Below are 19,720 nucleotides of genomic sequence, written 5' to 3' on the forward strand. Positions count from 1 at the left end.
GGCACATGACATCTGGGCCTTTATTTCTTACCACATGTATCAGAAGACTGTGTATTCAAGAGGGAAGATAAGGCCAGACATAAAGCCCTGAAAGAGAGTATCGAGGCATAGTAAAAAGAAAGGTTGAATGAAGACTTCAGGTTCATCCAGGTCTACCTGACTATATACCAACTACCAGACCATGAGCCACACTTATAACCTCTGAACTTTGCTTCACCTGAACAATATGATGTAATTTCCAATTTGTAGGGATATAGAAAGATTGCAGTGTGAGTTATAGGGTGAGTTCTGCAAAGGAAGAGGGTGACAAGAGGATTCTATGTGTGTTCTCATAAGTGCTCACAGAGGAGGTGAGGATAGAATCAGCAGAAACAAGTTAGGAGATGGAAAGGCTATAAAGAGAATAAAGTCTCAGCCTGACTGACCCTGCAGGTTTTCAGGAAGGAGGGTGTGCTAGCCAGCATCAACTCTAGACATTCTTAGGTTGTCTGTGTTTGAGAAATGGCTCCAGGTTTGTCATGGGCTGCTAGAAAATAAAGGGATGTTATTTGTCTCTTTGTTAGCTTTCATGTTAACAATGGTCACTAGAAAAAGCAAGAAGAGTAAGACAGTTATGAGGTCAAGAAATTATGACATCTACTGTGTTAGAAAAGAATATTATTGCTGATCAAGGAATTCTCCAGGGGACATGGAACTGCACTTAGTCAGGAACAAAATACTGGAAATACCTGGAGACTTCCATAAGAGAGTATATTCCTCAACAAACTGCAGGTGAGTTTGTATTGAAAGCCCGAGTAACAAAAGAATATTAAGGTATAATGATCTAAGGGAAGCATAGCTTTCTCCCTGGACAAAGCATACAGCTCTACACAAGAGAGGGACTAGAAGTACTGCCCTGTCTATACTCACAGAAGCCTCTTTAGAATCACCTTTGCTGGGCTGCTGTTTCTTTCTAAGAAAGCTCACCTACCACAAACATAGGAGTTTTAAAAGTTCAATTTGCAAGCTAGTTCCAGCAAAAAAAGAGCTAACACCAGGGGTTCTGAGGCCCTTAGAAAGAGCAAGCAGGTGGTTCTCAAGGGACTGCCTTTGCTACAAGTGATCTCCAGAAGGTATTGGGGAAAAGAAATAACTCTAGATCTCAAACTCTCAAAAATCAGAGGGAACTTGTTGTTGGGCAATGGCTCTTGACCTATGTGTTACAATTCCTTGGGGAGTATTGAATGACCCTTTCAATACTAGATCTTCTAATACCATCAGAAAACCAGATAGTATGTGATGATTCATTACAGTGGCAAAATTACAGCTATGAAATAGCAATGAAATTAATTTTGGTGTTGAGGGCCACCACACATGAGGACCTGTACTAAAGGATGGCAGTATTAGAAAGGTTGAGAACCTCTGGTAGGTAACACAACAGTCTTCATGGGTAAAGAAGTTGTTACGGTCATAGGTAAAGAAACAGTGGTCACTCAATGTTAGTCAGAGAAGGAAGACATCTGGCTACTTTTGTGATTGTACAGTGGCTTTATTTTATTTTATTTTATTTTATTTTATTTTATTTTATTTTATTCCTTTTCTACTGTTTTTGTGAACTGAGAACATCCTGGCCTGTATGCCTGCAGGTCTATTTTTCACTTTCTCTTCTTGTCAGCAGAAAAGCATTTTATTTTCTCAATGGCACCCACCCCTTTCCCTCATCAAAGTTAAAAGAAACAGTCTTATTTGGTAGCTGTGCAAATCCTAAAGATATATCAGTCCTTGTACCACCTGGGATATGCTACCAAAACTCTGTAAGAAGTTTGTTTCAATTTTAATAGCAAGGCATTCTCTGACTTAAATCTTTGTAGTCTTTCTTTCCACATATTCTGCACTATTTTTGGATTTTAGGAGACACACAGCCAACCTTGGAACAGCTTCAGGCCTCAGTGTTTGGGTCCACACCTTTACACTTGCTTTTCTCCTTTGGAAACTCTTTTACCCTTTTCTTCTTTCCTCCTCCTCCTCCTTCTCCTCTTTCTCTTTCTCCTCCCCTTCCTCTTCCTCCTCTCTTTTTGATGGGCAGTAGTAATTGGGTATTTTTGCAGGCAGACAGCAGGGGTCACCATGGAGCTGTGCATGGTGATGAGGCCTCTTACCACAGTTGTTCTGAAATGGCATGGGGCTTAATTATGCAATTCAGACATGGATTCTTTTTGTTCTGGCTGCTCAATATGACAGCACTTGGCAATGGTTGCCATCAGCACCGTTTCAGTAATAAATACAGTTGTTTGAAGAAAAAGAGAAAAGGTAGCTTCATACGGTGTTTACAAAACAATCATGTCTAACAATAAGGAACTCTGAAAAAAAGTGGTTACAAAATGTGTTTACTTAAATATTGTGAAATGAGGATGGAAATTCGAAGGGCAGGGTATTTGTCATCTACTCATGACTAGCAGATGGCTGTCTCCTCCTCCTCCTCCTCCTCCTCCTCCTCTGCAAGCCAAGTGACTCACATTGTACAGAGTGTGCAAAATGAAATTTCGAAACTCTACTGAGTAGAGGTGGCAGTGCCATAACTTGATACTGGAGGAGTGTGCCAGCCAGATGACTTTACCAGCCAACATGCTGCCAAAGACTTCACAAAATGTCTCTCACTGGATAGAGTTTGGATGTGCATTCAGTCCACCATCTCTGAAAGGATCAAGGAAATGCTTCAGGTTGTGGGTGAGCCTAGGTGTGTTTGAAGGGGATGGTGGTCTGCTTTGCCAGCCCAGACCTGGGTGTTAATCACTGCTACCAAGGTGAGTCATGCCAGATGTGCTCACCTGTTTTGGCTTGTCAGCCCTAGAATGGTGGAAGGTCTGCCTCCAGCCAACAACAGAACAAAGTCTGGGCTGTTATTGCAATCCTCCAATAAATGGGAGATTAAGTCAAGTTTAGAGATGATCATTAAAGTTCAAAGTTCTTTTTTTTCTTTTGTTTAATCAAAAGAAACTCTGCATCTGCTACGTTTAACCAAAACACTAGTGTTGTATTTTAGGTAATTATATTTGTTTAAAAATAGAGTCTTAGCCTGGTGGCCAAACGCACATTTGACTTTTAGCTAGATTCTAACTTTCCTTCATGTGATGGGTATCAGAGGTGCTCCTAATCTCTCATGTTCTGAGTCTCCTGGTGCTTCCCCTTTGGTGAAGCTCCTTGCTCTGGTGGCAATGAAAAGCTTTGCAGTTTCTACCTGGCTCTCTTTGAATACTTGCTCTGAAAGAAGCCAGTTGTCCTGTAAAAAGTCTGACTACCCCTAAACTACTGTTCTTTGAGGAAGCCACATGCAGAAGCTGGATGAAGAGAGAAATGCTTGGAAAGCCTTTAGCTATTTCTCTCAGATCTTGGCAGATAAGACAGATGTGGCTAAAGAATCCATTTTGGATGTCTCACTCAGTTAAGTCTCCTAATGACTCCAGCTGCCATCTGAGTCTAACCACCTGGGAGAAACCAAAGACCACCTGGCTGCACCCATTCAACCCACAGAATAATCAGTCCTAATAATGTATTGTTTTAGGTCACTAGCTTTGGGGACTTGTTTTACAGTAGCAGATAATGTGAGAGGAAGAGAGGACATAGCTTAACAGGATCTCTCTCTCTCTCTCTCTCTCTCTCTCTCTCTCTCTCACTCTCTCTCTCCTCACACACACACACACACACACACACACACACACACACACACACACACAGACTTGTAGGTGTTAATGTTGAATGAGACAGTTCACAATTGAATGTTCTCAGCCTGGGTTTTGTTATCAATTTTGGACAGCCATTTCACTACAACACTAGTTCAGCAAATTTTCCAGTAGAATTCAGTCAAATCTCATTTGCCTGTCTGAATCATATTTCAGACATTGAACACTTCCACAGGTCTCTTTGTCTATGTGTTTCCTGTAAGCAAAATAAGACTGTTGTCTGTTCTAGGTTAAATTTCAAGAATAGCTGTGTAGTGCACAGTGTTTTGCTCCTCAGTGAAGGCTAGAAATGCTTTTTTTCCACTGTAAAAGGTTATATTTTCCTAAATGTGGAGATGTTACCTGGCCCTCTCCCTAGTACCTTATGAGAGCGCCTGCTCAGGAAACTTTCACTGATATGCTTGTAGCCTACCTATTGCTCATTCCTGAAATGAATTATCTATCTTTGACCCAGGAGTCCTGTGTCTTCCCCTACCACCCATATTTTGTTCAATTACAAGTAAACTAAAATCACATATCTTCAGTTCTTAGTGCAGGAAGCATTCACTGTACCAAGTCAGCTTTTAAAAGTCCAGGAATTTTAAAAGTCTAAATAATTACAAAATGCTAAGAACTATATTTCAAATAATGAGTAAAACCCCCTCTGCCTTGGTCTGAAATCCTTGATATTTGAAATATTCTCAGAATTTATAATTTGAAGTGCATATTTCTTTACTTAAAAGGTCATATAGCTGAGGTATTGAAAAATGTAGAATATATTAAACTTGAGCTATTTGTGACGAAAGGCAAAAACAATTGCTGGAAAAACTAATGCTAGATTCCATGGAATTTTTGTGTCAGTAATCACAACTATGTACAACTTCCAAAAGCTGGTAAAGCCCATTCCAGCCATGTTGAATTGCTGTAAACTGTATATGATTCAAGAGTATAACATTTTAAATAATTTGATAAGCTCATTTATTGACTTGACTTAGAGAATGGAGGCAACGAGTTAAAGAGGGTTCAGGGATTTAAGATCGGAGGTGGGAAAAGAAGCCAGACTCCCAACTTCATGATTCATAGACAGGTGAGAATTGGGCTCAGTTTGCAGTGGGCCTTCTGCATTAATTCTGGCACAAGAGATCTTTATCAAAGGTAAACAGCACTTTTGGTAGTAGAGACTCTGGAAACTGAGAACATGGTCAATTCCTAGGTTTTTATAATTTCCCTACTCTCTATAGGGCCCAATTTCCTCATTTTAAAGGCAGAGGTAATCATAGCACATTTCCAAAGGCTGTTAGAAAGAATCATTAAAACATGTATTTAAATTTCTTACTTTTAGTAATAGACAATAATTTTAGTAATAGACATTATTAAGAAATTTCTAGAATTAAGGTTTCAGGCACTCAATCAAATATACTTATTTTCTTCCTTTTGGGTTTTGGTAACTTCTTTATGTATTTGAAGCAGGTAGAACAGGGAGTAGAACCCATTCTGAAGAACTGACGTAATACTGAGCAGGATCGTTGTGTTAGAGAATCCTGTTACTATAAAGCACTTTGTTTTAGGTTTAGGTTTGAGCAGGAGAACTGAGATTTTGCAAAGACTTTGTCCGTTCATTATTAAACTCTTGTGTATTAAAAGGAAATTAACCATGTAGAAGTTTTGATCCATTCACAATTATTAAACACCTGGTGTTTTAGCAAGTATTTGATGTTCAAGTAGTTATTACTTCCCACATTCTTTATAAGTTACTCTTTTCTTTATTCTTTTGGAATCTTAGTTAAGTCATAATTCATGTTCACATAAAGAAAGACTACTTTCCATTAAACAGTAAATGCTGGAAGCCAGGTAAATGGTGCCTCGGTTTCCCTGGAGGCAGTTATAGTATCTTCACCATCATCAGTTGCCTCCTGATGGATCCTGCTACTTTTTTCTAGCCAGGAACTGGTGGAAACTATGGCAAGCCTCATTATTATTATTATTTGGAGAGATGGGGGAAGACTCTCTCTCTAAAGTCTTACAATTCACTATATATCTCAGGATGTCCTTAAACTCATGGTAATCCTCCTGCTTCAGTTACATAATTCTTATTTTTCACCAGTATTAACAGTCTATGGGACATTTAATATGTGATAGTTACCTTTAACCACAATTGAATTCCGGCAACAATTCTGTGATGCAAGCATTATTACTCCCTTCTGTTGATGAGGAAATAAGCCTATAGTGTTTAATGCTTGTATATGATAGAGCTAGATTTGGAACAAAGCACCTGGAGTCCATCTCTTTGTGCTTCATCTGGCCCTGAAATAACTGTAGCACCAGAGATTACCAGAAGTCTGGATACGACCGTGAATTAAACCAGGATCTAATCACAAAAGCAGGAAGCTAAGGGATGAAGGAGGGAGAGCGTAGCAAGGTGGCCTAGCATCAAGCATGTTCTTCTAGACCAAGCATTGCTTCATAATTTTGACTAAAACAGTCAATGCTGGTAAGAAACCTTTATATGGTATGTGGGAAGGATAAGGGTAGTTTCTAAGTGCTGACACTTGGCGTGGACTATGAATACTTTAAAAAGAGCTTCCTGTGCCTCTTCTCTAAAATTAGCCATTTTAGGAGGAAGTTACAGATATTCAAGGAGATAAGCAAGAATGCATTCTACATATTACGATTTACTTTAACTCCTAGAGACAGAAAACCTAATGACTAGTACCCTGAACATACAATATTTATCCCTTTCCCCAAAATATCTGATATGTATCTCAATAAAACATTATAGTCCAAAATAGACATATTAAAAGAATTGAGCAATGTGGTCAGGGAGAATTTATTTTAGGAATGTGGAGTACCTTCCTATCTTAAAAAGTGAACCATATCAATGGAATAAAAGCCAAATCACAAAATTATCTCAATAGCCTCCAAAATATCAGTCATTAAAATTCAATACCACCGTGTGATAACAATCATTTAATGATCTGGGAATAAAACAAATAAATAATACAAGACAATAAAAAATAACAGCTAATGTTATAGTAAATAGTGAAATTGTCTGTGGCCATGCCAAAATCACTGTGCTAAATCTCATCTAAATGATGAAATACTGAAATTTCATCCTAATATAAGAAACAAGAAGATGTGTCCCAACCTCATCACAACTTTCTTCTCTTCTAAAATGGCGAGTCAAAATATTTAGGGAACAGAAAAAATGGAAAAGGTATCAAATTGAGAAGGAACAATAAAGCTATCTCTGTAGGTGACATGATTTTCTTTATACAAAATTCTAAGACATATAATGCAAGATCTAGTAGAGATAACAAATTCAACATGTCACATGGTACAAGATTATTATAGGTAGTAGTTAATTGTATTCCTACACATTTGCAAAACGTAAAGTTACAGAAAGGAAATTATGAACACAATTATATGTATAATAGCAACAAAATAATGAAAGCTTTAGCAATAAATTTAACGAAAGATACACAAAACTTGCAACAATATTGTTGAGAGAAAAGTTTAAAATACTAATTAAACTGGACATGATGGCCCATGCCTATATCCCAGTACTCAGGGAACTGAGGCAGGAGAATCATATGTTAAAAGCTAGTCTGAGCTAAATAATGAGTTCGAGGCTGGCTGGAACTACTCAGTGAAATTATTTCTCAAAACCACGAGGCCTGGGATGTAGTTCAGTGGTAGAGCACTTGCTTAGCATGTTTCAATAGCTTGGATTCCATCCCTAACGGGATTTACATCCGTGTTCACTGGTTGGAAGACTTAAATGTCACGAAGACAGCATTACCTCCTCAAATGACCTGCAGATTACATCCAACACCTGAAGCATGGCTTTTTTGTAGAAACTAGCAAACTGATCAGATATTCATATGGAAAGTCAATGTACTAAAAAAGTCAAAACAGTCATTTAAAAGTAGAGCAGGACTGTTTATTTAAGTGGAAGAAAGACATCTTTTAAACAAATAGTAATGGAGCAACTGGAGAGCCACCTGCAGAAAAATGAATTGGAACCTCTTCCATCCCAATGATCATGGTGTAGATTTTTAAGAGTTAAAATTATAATATGATATTGGATTTAGCAAACACTTCTTAGTATGCTGTTAAATGCACAAGAGGATAAAATGAAATACTATTTTTATCTCAAAAGAAGCCATTAAGAAAGTTAAAAAATATGATTCCCTTAAAGTGATATAATATTTGTAGATAACATTTCACTAAGGATTTGAGTCATAAAGAATTCATAGAGTTCAACAATAAAAAGAAAATTAATCAAAGTTTAAACTGGACAAAGTATCTAAATAGACATTTTTTGCAACGAAGACCCACATATGGTCAACAAGCATACGTTTGTCCTCAGCCTTCATTAGAGAAATAGAAATTAAAACTACAGTGAGATACATATGCACACTCAGTATACATTCAGGTACATACTATTTGAAAATGAAGACTAACAAACATTAGTAAGAATGTAAAGAAATTCTACTCTTCATACTGTGTTGGTAGAAATGTAAAATAATAAAACTACTTTACAATGCATTTTGGTAGTTTCTTCAAAAGTTAAGCATAGTTATAATTTAATTAACAATTCTCCTAAGTATTTTCCTAAGGGAAATGAAAAATATAGTTTTCCACAAAACTTTTTCACAAAAATGTTTATGCATAGAGTCAACAGTATAATAAACACAAACCAAGTTTTCATTAAGTTATGAATGAATAGACAAATGAACATTATTGAGCCATAAAAAGTAATTATTCAAACTACTTAAAACATGGATGAACCTTAAATCTCAGTGAAAGAAACCAGTCACAAAAGACAATGTACTGTGTGATTATGTTTATTTGAGACTTCTATAATTAGCAACTCTGTAGTAGATTAGTGGCTGCTAGAACTAGGGGTTCATGTATTATGGAGTATTAAGCAGAGTGATAGCTGAAAGGCATAAAACTTCTCTTTGAAATAATGAGCATGTTCTAAGGTTGACCGTGGTAATGGGTATGCAGCTCTGTGACTATACTGAAAAACATTGACTCGTGTGCTCTTAATGTGTGGGTAGTATGGCACAAGAAGCATTTCTCAACAAAGCTGTTACTAAAAAAAAAGGAAGAAAAAATAGAAATGAGAAATTAAAACAGTCCCTTGATCTGGATGTAGAGAAGAACAGGCTATAAGGGTAGTTTATGTCTAGACAACATGGTGCTTTGTGGATATCCAACATGGGCCAGGATGGTGAGTGCTGGACATCCAGGGACATCCAGCAAAAAAAAAAAATGAAAAAAAAATGGCTGACACTGGATACCCAGGAAACCACAAATTAAGCAGTTGTATGGTTTTGTATAAATATGAGTTTGAGGTCAAAGGACTGTGCCTTTGCTGTTTGCCTTCACCAGCCAGCCTTTTTCTGACTGTGTGTACCTACCTGAAACCTGTATGTCAGGCTGTACTGTCTGTGCCTGTGTCCACCTGTGTGTAGTCTGTGTAGGATGCCTAGATGCCTGATGACATTTTCATCCATAGATGTGTGTTAGTAAATAAAATTTATCTTATCTGCCTACGGCTCCTTGCATACTCATCAACAATTTGATCTCCCATGACCCCTTTCCACTTCTGCCTTCGTAGCTTAGGTCTTACGCTGATGCTATACCTGTCTTGAAGGTAGTGAAGACTGGAAAGGAAGCAACTGTAATAATGGACACATGGGGAGGAGAGCTATGGCCTTGAGCCAATGAAAGTTGAAGAATCAGGAAGTAAAACTAGTTTCTTGAAGGGTTATGCTTTTGGAGAGAAGGAAGACTAGACAACAATCTAGTTAGGAAAACTGCAATGAAAACTGTCACAGTCTGAATTAGGAATAAATGAGCACATATATGAAAACTTCAAGATAGTGCTTGAGAATTTGCTGTTCTAGAAAGCCTAGCATCTTCTTGAAGCTATAAAACAGGGAAGGTAGGAATGCATTTGTCTGTCAGAAAGAAAACTCTTGGTGACCACGAAGAAGGTGCATCCGATGAGGCTAGGACCAGAGTAATTAAGACAAAACAAGTGATGGAGATTAAAGTACAATAAGAGGTCTTAGGAAATAGAATTAAATTAGTCGAAGGTGGGGTGACCTGGGGAGAAGATTTCTTATATATAGACATGAGAATGTGATGGTGCAAGTGGCTATAACACTCATTACAAAGGTCATGGATTTCATAGGTACAATGCCATTAATTTAGAAATATTTAACAGTGAAAAAGATAGTTTTACATATAATTAAAATACTGTCCTTGAAAAACTAAGTACAGGTTGTGGCAATTATAGGTTCATGGAGAAAGAATAATAAAAACTAGAAATATGAGCAATACCTGTAGCAGTGGGTAATAAAATAAATAAAATAAAATAAGGAGAACATGAAGTTGGGAGGATGATGCCAGGTGGGCAGGTTCTATGGGGATTTGAAGGGGGTTGGGATGAATATGACCAAGAAACATTGCATACATGAATGAAATTTTTTATGCATAAGTATTTTTTCGAGATACATAAACAGGTTTTATTTCTGAGGAGCAGGAACTCAATCAAATAAGCCAGATCCCATGTCGTCATCTGACTTCTCAGACTCCATGTTTTGTCTTCCTTCTTCTATGCTGCATCATGGACAGAAGCAGCTGCAGGAGCTGCAGAGCCAGGGGCAGCAGAAACAGCCAGAGCTGCGCTAGCAGCCACACTGGGGAGTTTGCCCAAACGTTGTTGAGCCAATCATTGCCTCCACATCCACACCACTTAGGGTCTTTTTGATCATTTGGATGCTGAGGAATTGTGCTCAAGGGTGGTCTGCAGGTAAGAAGCTATGTAGTCCTTGTTGGTGGTTGACAGGAGTCATGTATGACCTCAGTGGTGTCAGGCAGAAAAAGGCTAATTTTTTATTAATAAATAAAAATTTTAATGAAGAAATACTTAACTGATGAGTACTTTTGCCATATATGAAAATTTGTGAGTTGCAGATGAGGAAGTGTGTAAAGGAAAAAGCTGGACCTTCAAATACACATATCAAGGCAAAAGTCTAAAAACTGATCTCAGAAAGCTAATTACTAAACATTGAAAACTTTAGTACTAAAATTAATGAAGCAGAGAAAATATAGATAACAAAACCCCCAAATATGCCTTTTTGAAAACACAAATAAAATTTAGAGACTTCTAAAGAAACAGTAATAAATTAAAAAGCAACCCTGGGAACAAGCAAGGAATATTTACCACGGTGTATGAAGGAAGAACTGGTCTAAAAAAAATAAACAAATTGACAAAAAACTTCAGACTTTTAGTTAGACACTTTAAAAGCCCTCTTTAAACAACATCAATTAAGGGAAAATCAGCGGGGATCATGAACTCAATAGTAGCATCAGCCAACATGATTTTATAGAACATTCCATCAAACAATAGTGGAACACAGATTATTTTCAAGTGTCTTCAAATACTTACTCCAAGATTAATCATATGTGGCTTAAACAAACCTCATCAAATACTTAAAACTAAAAGTACATGACATTTTAACCTGACAAAAATAATGTGGGTATATCCTAGTTAGCTTTTCTGTTGCTATAATAAAACACTGATCAAAGCTAACTGGGGAGGAAAGGGTTTATTTCATCTTGTTAATACCAGGTCATACTCCATCACTGAAGGAATTCGGGGCAGGAGCTCAAAGAAGGAACTTGGAATCAGGAACTGAAGAAGAAACAATGAAGGAGTACTGCTTACTGGATTGTTATTCATAGCTTGCTCAGTCTGCTTTTTATACCATTTAGGACCATGAACCTAGAGATGAAACCACTCACATTTGGCTGAACCCTACCACATCAATCATCAGTCAATAAAAATGTTCCCTTTTCCCAGATGACACTATCTTGTGTCAGGTGATGGGGAAAAACCTAACCTGCACAGGTGCAATAGTGGCACTTATATCTTGAGGGAAATCAACTGAATCTAACTGGACGTAAGGATCACTCAATGGGATAAAATTCATGCATGATACTGTAAATATAGCCAACTATTCATGGCTGACAAAGTCATGGACCCTAAAGAACTTACTACTGCTATTTCTTAAACTAGTAAAGTGCATTCTAAAAACCTATCACTATGCATACAGCTAAGTGTGGCTTGAAATTCTCATCAAAGAAGTTTCTTTTTGTATGAAACAGGGGCCATTACAGAAAGCCACAGCTAGTTAAAATGCAGAGAACAATTGACTGTTGGATGCCCACAGCTGAGTGTGGGATGCCCAATCCCAGTCAAAATATCTACAATACAACTCCTAAACAGAAAACAGTGTAAAAGCCAGAAGACTGGGACGTATCTTTGGAATAGTGCCTTCTATAAACAACAGGGAAGCTATACACATGAAATCTCAACAAAGATGACTGCTTAAACAAGAACTATGCAATGGTAATACCAATTAACATGCCAAGGTAAATGTGAGAAATCACACAGGGCCCTACTGCTAGAAGTGCTACAAGCAACTCATGGTTGCTAGGAAAATCAGTCTTCTTCAGGGACAAAGTCCAAGATAGAGATTGGACCCTTTAGAGTCTTCTGTCTGGGGTCCCTCTGTCGTAGTGGCTTTCTTTCTGTCAGAGGAAATTATTAGCCCCAAGAGAAGGCTTGTTCTTGCATCTGTCATCATTCCTCTAGGGCTTTTTTTTTTTAAACTGCTTCTATTTTACTCCTATTGTTGAAAACCCCAAAGCAAAATTTCAAAAGTGATTTAGTGCTGGGGTCCCGTTGTCTGCTTGCAGCTTCCTTCTAGTGACTAGAACAGAGTGACTGATGAAGTAATCACCCAGCACAATTTGACCCTTTGAAATGTCTAAATTGCCCACTTAATCTCACACATACTTTTTTAGTGTTTCATCTTTCACAACCCCCTATGGTGATGTGCTTTAACCTCCTGGTTTTACAGTTTTCTTTTTTATGTTTTGGAATAATTCTATACTTTTAGTGCAAAACTATTTTACCATACAAAATCCCTTTTTCATCTAAAAGGACTTTTTTCTCTCTATTCTTTTCCTCCCTACTCCAAGTATATTTTCTTACCTAAATATTTTACTCTCTCTTCTACTTAGATTCTGGCTGCCTTATTTTTCATTATAAGTCTCTGAATATAGAAGACAATTGTTTTTCTTTAATAAAATGAAGTGATTTTGAACTTAATGAAAATGAGGCAAGGCGTATTTTAAGCATAGAAAACAGACTGTATTTTAACTATCAGCTATAAATATAAACATAGGCAAAGCATGTTTCAAGTTCTGGAGATATTTCTATTTGTTCTTATCAATTAGTAGAAAGTGACTTATTTGTTAAGGATTTATTCAAGTCCTGCAAGAGAAAAGAATTTGATTAATTTTGTGGGAGCACATAAGGTAATTTTATATTGTCTGAACAGTATATGAGTATAAGGAAGCACACATATAGACAAACAATACATACACACACGCACACACACACACAACTATGCATAACAGATGAAAACACTCAAAGAATTTTTAGCTTTCATTTAGATTGATCATTTATTAGTGCCAGATAGACTAGTGTTCTGATAGCTTCTTCATAGTCCTAAGCAAACTTTAATCCTTTATTTCCACCTCCAGTGATATGACTTATAGTAGAAACAAAGAAATTTTATACCTCAAATGCATAGATACCTCAGTTAGTAAAATACTTGCCTTGCAGACATGAGGGCATGAGTTCAGTTCCCAGAACCTACATAAAAAGGAGTATGTGTGTGTATGTATGTACGTGTGTACAATGTTCCTATGTGTGTGTATGTGTTCATTGTGTGTGTAGATGGTGCATATGCACAAATGTGCATATACTTGTGAAGTGCCTACTCCTCTGACATTTGGGTTTTGGTATGTGGATCACAACGAAGTCCATGGTGTTTCTAACCTGCCATCTCACATCTCTCAAAAATCAATTATATGTCTATGAAAGTGGCTTTTAGATTTAGGGTAAAGCTTCCATTGTCCATGTATGAGTGTGCTTAATCCATTTTTTAAAATAAATCAAAGAATGGCTTCCCCCGAGCATAAAGAATTGCCCAAGAAAAGCTCCTTTGGACTCAAAACTGCAAACCTTTTGTGAATATTCAACTTGCCACAACCTTACTTTTCAGATTTTGCATTAAGCAAACTTCCATAATTGCATGAACCCATTCCTTAACATATCTTTTATGTCCATCTCATAGAAGAAAGTATAGTTCTAGTTGTAATCAGTTATAGTCAGTTCTGTTGGTTTTCAACTACATGTCTAGTTGGAGATCTCTGAAGGACAAAGCCATTAATCAGTAAGAATTGAGCAAAACATTTCACTTCTATTTTAAAACTACTGACACTTTGGAAATAAGTTCTAGTGCTTTGATAACATATTTTCTGTAAATACTATATGAACTGTTCAACTAATTTGTATAGTATCAGATAGTCATACAGGTTGTGAAAACATAATAAAACTTTTGAGAAACAAAGTTATTTTACACAGAGCAGGGTAAGATTTTTCAGATAATATAAAATTTGTGCAAAGGCTGAGGGAAATGAACAATGCAACTGACTGAAGGAATGGGAAGAAGAAACCATTCTAAGGAATAAACATTGCAACCTCTATGGCCACTTGATGCAATACAAATTTGTTGGTTTATTGTGTCTTCCAATTGGAATGTAAGATTTTTGAAAACAGAATATGTTTTTCTCTGCCATTCCACAGCATTTAAAACAGTGCCTAATTGATATTTCTTCATCCTTTGTTGAGACCTAGATGAATGAATTGTTCCTCTTGGTATAGTATGTGATGAAGTGGAAGTTTTTGGTAATGTCATGTGATGCAGACTCACATAGTGTTTTGCTGAAGCAAGACCTGTGTGAGGACACATAGTGTTTGGAGAGAGTATAAATAGGACTCAACAGACAGTGATGCAGTGTTTATAGAGATAGCTTTGTAGCACTTTGTTAGTCTCATGTCTTCGCTGATCTTTGCTTCTTTGAGAGAGGCACACCAGAAAACTTCTTCTGGTGTCTGGGCTTATTCTGGTCATTCCCACTGACTAGTTCCAATTTGATGGAGGTCTGGCTGTTTTTGCTGGATTGTGCCACCACTGCTTATTCATGTTTGGTATCTTGATACTACTGAACTGGACTGCTGGTATCCTGACAAACAGATATTGGAATTGCCCCAAGGAACTACTTCTAAACAGGTCCACATCCCCTTGTGCTATTTACCACCTTTTCTCCCTTTCCTTTGGATGGTGGGCTATATGAGGGGGTCGAAGCCTTGGTGAACCTTTAATAAAAGTAGGTTTTGAAAAACCTAAGCTTACAATGTGGCAAATAAATTGTCATTTATATGTAAAACTGAAACACTATATATCATATAATGGTTAAATAACTGGCTTTATAATATGAAATACAATATTAAAAATAATATATATTTAATGGTGATATACATATTTAAAATAGTAAAATATAGGTAAATATTTTCATTATAGTTAAATATGTGCTTAGTATCATATTGTGCATGACAATCTTGTATAGCAACCCTTGAGGAATATAAGATATATAATACGAATTGTATGTTCTAAAAGCATTGAAAGTAAATTAATTTTTCATTAATAAAATGATACAAAATCATGTATTCTTTCTGTAATAACACAGCTACTGTAAAGTTAAACTACTGTGAAAAATATCAGAAACCTAACATCTAGTAAGACAACAAAATCCAGTGTGCAAATAAATATGTTCAGGACCTCACAATCTTGGACCAAATATGTTTCACGTGTTTTTGTATGGTTTAAAAAACTAAGCGCTCTTTCTCTCTGTGTCTCTCTCTCTTTCTCTCTTTCTCTCTGTTTCTCTGTCTCTCTGTCTCTCTCTGTCTCTCTGTCTCTCTGTCTCTCTGTCTCTCTCTGTCTCTCTCTGTCTCTCTGTCTCTGTCTCTCTCTCTGTGTGTGTGTGTGTTCCATGAGAAGGAGTAGAAGGAAAAGGAGGAGGAAGAGGAGCTAGAATGAGGGTTCTAAAACCTTTTACAGGGGTAGCCTAAGATCACTAGGAAACACAGATATTTACATTACAATTCTTAACTAGCAAAATTCAGTTATGAAGTAGCAACAAAAATAGTTTTATGATTGGGGGTCACCACACCATGAGAACTGTATTAAAGGGTTGCAGCATTAGGAAAGTTGAGAACCACTGTTCTAGACGACATAGAGGAGGTGCACCATGGAGGCTGTATGTGATCCATAAAGTTTCAAATGTTTACTAGGTAACTACAAAAAGAATTAGCTGAGCACTGCTGTATACCCATGTGTATTCATTTGCTAGCATCGGTGTAATAATGTATCTCAAGCTAGCAGTGTAAACACTGACATTTAATTTACAACTTAAGAAGCTGAAAAGCTGAGTTAAAGATGTGACATTGGTAAGGGAGGCAGGAAGGATCTGGAGGAGGGGAAACTGTGATTGAAAATGTAAGGAAAAAAATGAAAAAGTTTGTTATCAGGGTTATGACTTGCTGAGAGCTATGACAGAGAATTCACCCCATGACTTTCCCTTATACTGTGGTGGTTTGTGTTCAGCCTTGGAAGTTACTTGGTTTGTACATCTTGGTCTTCATTTTTGCATGGCATTCTTTCTTTGTGTGTGCTTTTATCTAAATTTTCTTTTTATAAACATGCCAGTCATAATGGCTTAGAGACCCACCCTTCTTCACATGCCCTTCATGTTAACTCATTATATCTGTTGCAATCATATTTTCAAATAAATTCACATTCTGAGCTACTGAAGTTATGACTTCAACATATTAATTGAAGAGGGGAACAGAATTCTATCCATAACCATATGTTTCAAATATACACACAGAAAATCATAGCTTACACATATGTAAGTAGTTGGTGAGGATCTGAAACATCATGGAAATATTATATGTGGATTCAGAATTAGTAACAATCCCCAACGAATAAGGGAGATATAAGAAAATGTAAAGTAATTGGACTCCAACAATATCCTTAACTTTTATTTTATTTTATGTGCATGAGTATATTGCTTACACGTATGTCTGTGCACCACTTGTATGCCTGATGCCTGAGGAAGTCAGAAGATGGTGTCAGAGTCTCTAGAACTGGAGTTTCAGATGGTTGTAAGCCACCATGTGGGTGCTAGGAATCAAATCTGGATCCTCTTGAAGAGCAGCCAGTTCTCTTAACCACTGAAATGTCTCTCCAGGTCTGTTAACTTTGTTTTTTAAAAAGCTACTAAGATAGCAAAACCAACTTTAAATCTTAGTGTCATGATTACAGAAGTATATGCTGTTATGTTCTGAACCCTCTTGAATATTTTATATATCATACCCATGAGTCATTCATTTATTCTCTAGAGAGCTGCAATAGTGGGACTGATACACCATGTCCAACATTATGGGGAGTATGCCAACCATTAGAATAGATCATTATATTTTATGTTAAAATAAAAAGTTTGTTTGTTTTCATTAGACTTTTTATTTCTCTGTCACACTCTGTATGTCTGTGTGTGCCATGGTGAGGAAATATGGAGACAAAGTGTAGAGCAGAGACTGAAGTAAAGGCCTTTCAGAGACTGGCCCATCTGAAGATCCATCCCATATACAGGCACTAAACCCAGACACTATTGCAGATGCCAATGAAGTGCATGTTCACAGGAGCCTGATGTAGCTGTCTCCTGAGAGGTTCTGCCAGAGGCTGACAAATACAGAGGTGGGTGCACAGCCAATCATTAGACTGAGCATGGGGTCGCCAATGGAGGAGTTAGAGAAAGGACTGAAGGAACAACGCCATAGGAAGAACAACAATATCAACCAACCAGAGCCCCTAGAGTTCTCAGGAACTAAATCACTAACCAAAGAGTTAGCTCAAGTTACTCATGGCTCAAGCTGCATATGTAGCACAGGATGACCTTGTTGGACATCAGTGGGAGGAGAGGCCTTGGTCCTGTGAAGGCTTGATGCCCCAGTGTAGGGGAATGCCAGGACAGTGAGACAGGAGTGGGTGGGTGAGCACCCTCATAGAAGCAGGGGGAGGGAGGACGGGATGGGGGTTTGCAGAGGGGAAACCGGGAAATGGAATAATATTTGAAATGTAAATAAATAAAATATCCAAATTAAAAAAATGTGATACAACTTGCAGAAGTCAGTTTTCTCTTTCAATCCTGTGGGTCCCACAGATTGAACTAACATGGACAGGGTTGTTGGTAAGTGTGTTTATCTACTGAGCCCTTAGTTCTGTTATATATAAAACATCTTTCCTACAGTATGAGTGTACTTGGTAGATTGTGATGTGTTTGTGATGTAATGTAAGTGGGGTCTGGGATGTTGCAGAAATTATTTAATCTCAATCTGAGGTTTCTATCCTGCCTTTGACCCTTTAGTTCCAGATAGTAGACACACATATACTTTGTATTTACAATTAGCCTTAAACAACGCAAGAGCTGGACAGATGCCTACTTCTATGTTATTAGATTCTACTTTCATATCAATAATCCATTATTACTTACTACTTACTATGTTTCATTTGGGCTGCTCTTAACTCTAATTGGAAAGCCCCCAGGGCCATGTTTTTAGAGCTCACCTAACCCATGGTGGCTTCTCTTTCTTCCTTCTGCATCTTCTTTTCCTTGTGGTTCTTTCTCAACCTGAAGCTTGGGAAACCTAAACCCCACATATCTCTCTTCTGCCCAGCTATTGGCTATTGTCATCTTTATCTACCTATCTTTATTTACTTGGGAGCAGGGTCACAAGTCTACATGCAGACTTCTGGTCTTGGGTGCCCCCACTTAGCATTACAATAGATGGTAAAAGACAAAACCTCAACACTGAGATGCAAAGATCAAAACTTTCCAAGTGTGCATTTTCATGCTCACCCTATGGTCTATTATTCCAATACATGGATGATAGGGACATACAAGATATTTAAAACATATTTCCTCCCCACTTCAGCCCCTCTTTTCTCCCTCTCTTTAAACCTTCTGATGTCTTGTAAGGTTCAGTTCATTTAAACATAGGCTTTATATTTTCTTTCTACTCAATAATAACTGCAAAGACTTATACAAAGAGAAGACCTGTGTATATGTGTAGGAGGGACAGTGGGAAGCACTCAAAGTCCAGCCTTACTTCATTAGTAGCTAATGACTTACTCTTATGCAAATTCCAGGCCTTTATCTTCTAAGAAATGAAAAATCTCTCAGCTCTAAATACCGAGAAAGATGAAGGTGATGGGTGGAATAGAAGAAGAAACATTATACAACCAATGAACATGGGAAGTTGTCAATTAGGTATCCATATATTTTCAATGCTGGGATATACTCAGTAGTTGGTGTGACTGCCCTTTTCTCAGATGGCAATATAATTGACTGTCCTGGCATTATATAAATAGTATATACTGTAACCTGACTCATTTGTGCATCCCAGAACATAACATTCTCCACCTATCAAGACATTTAAATGTCCCTTTGACAATGATGTCACTTGACTCCTCAGAAAGGAAAGCAAACAACAGCAACAAAAACCAATGAATGTACCAATTGTAGGGCTCATTCTTTAGCCTTGAATGTCCTTCTAGCTTGAGCTTCAATTGGTAAACGCTTGTCCCCTTAACAGATATCTACAAGAAACAGTTATACCAAATAGTACAAGTTTTTATGAAGAATTTTGTGGAACCACAGGGAAGAATGAGGTTGGATAACGTACAGGATTTTGTATCAGTGTTCCCAATTGCAACCATGCCTTTTCTGAGTCTGTTCTTTGAGTTTCCAGCCTCTAATTCTATCTTCCTTTCAAATCTCTTCTCAAACAGGGCTTGCCACTTGTTTTTCTATGGAGTAGATTCTTCCTTTAATGAGAGCCATAAGTCTTAGACACTAAAGCTTCCATCTCTATATTCTTATTCAAGTATTTCCTCAACAAAACTGGGTTCTGACTTCTCTAAAAAGCCATCTTCTAGACACAGAGATCAAACCATAGGTAG

Source organism: Grammomys surdaster, unplaced genomic scaffold, assembly GCF_004785775.1.
Source record: "Grammomys surdaster isolate TR1022 unplaced genomic scaffold, NIH_TR_1.0 265, whole genome shotgun sequence".
In the NCBI taxonomy this organism is placed as follows: domain Eukaryota; kingdom Metazoa; phylum Chordata; class Mammalia; order Rodentia; family Muridae; genus Grammomys; species Grammomys surdaster.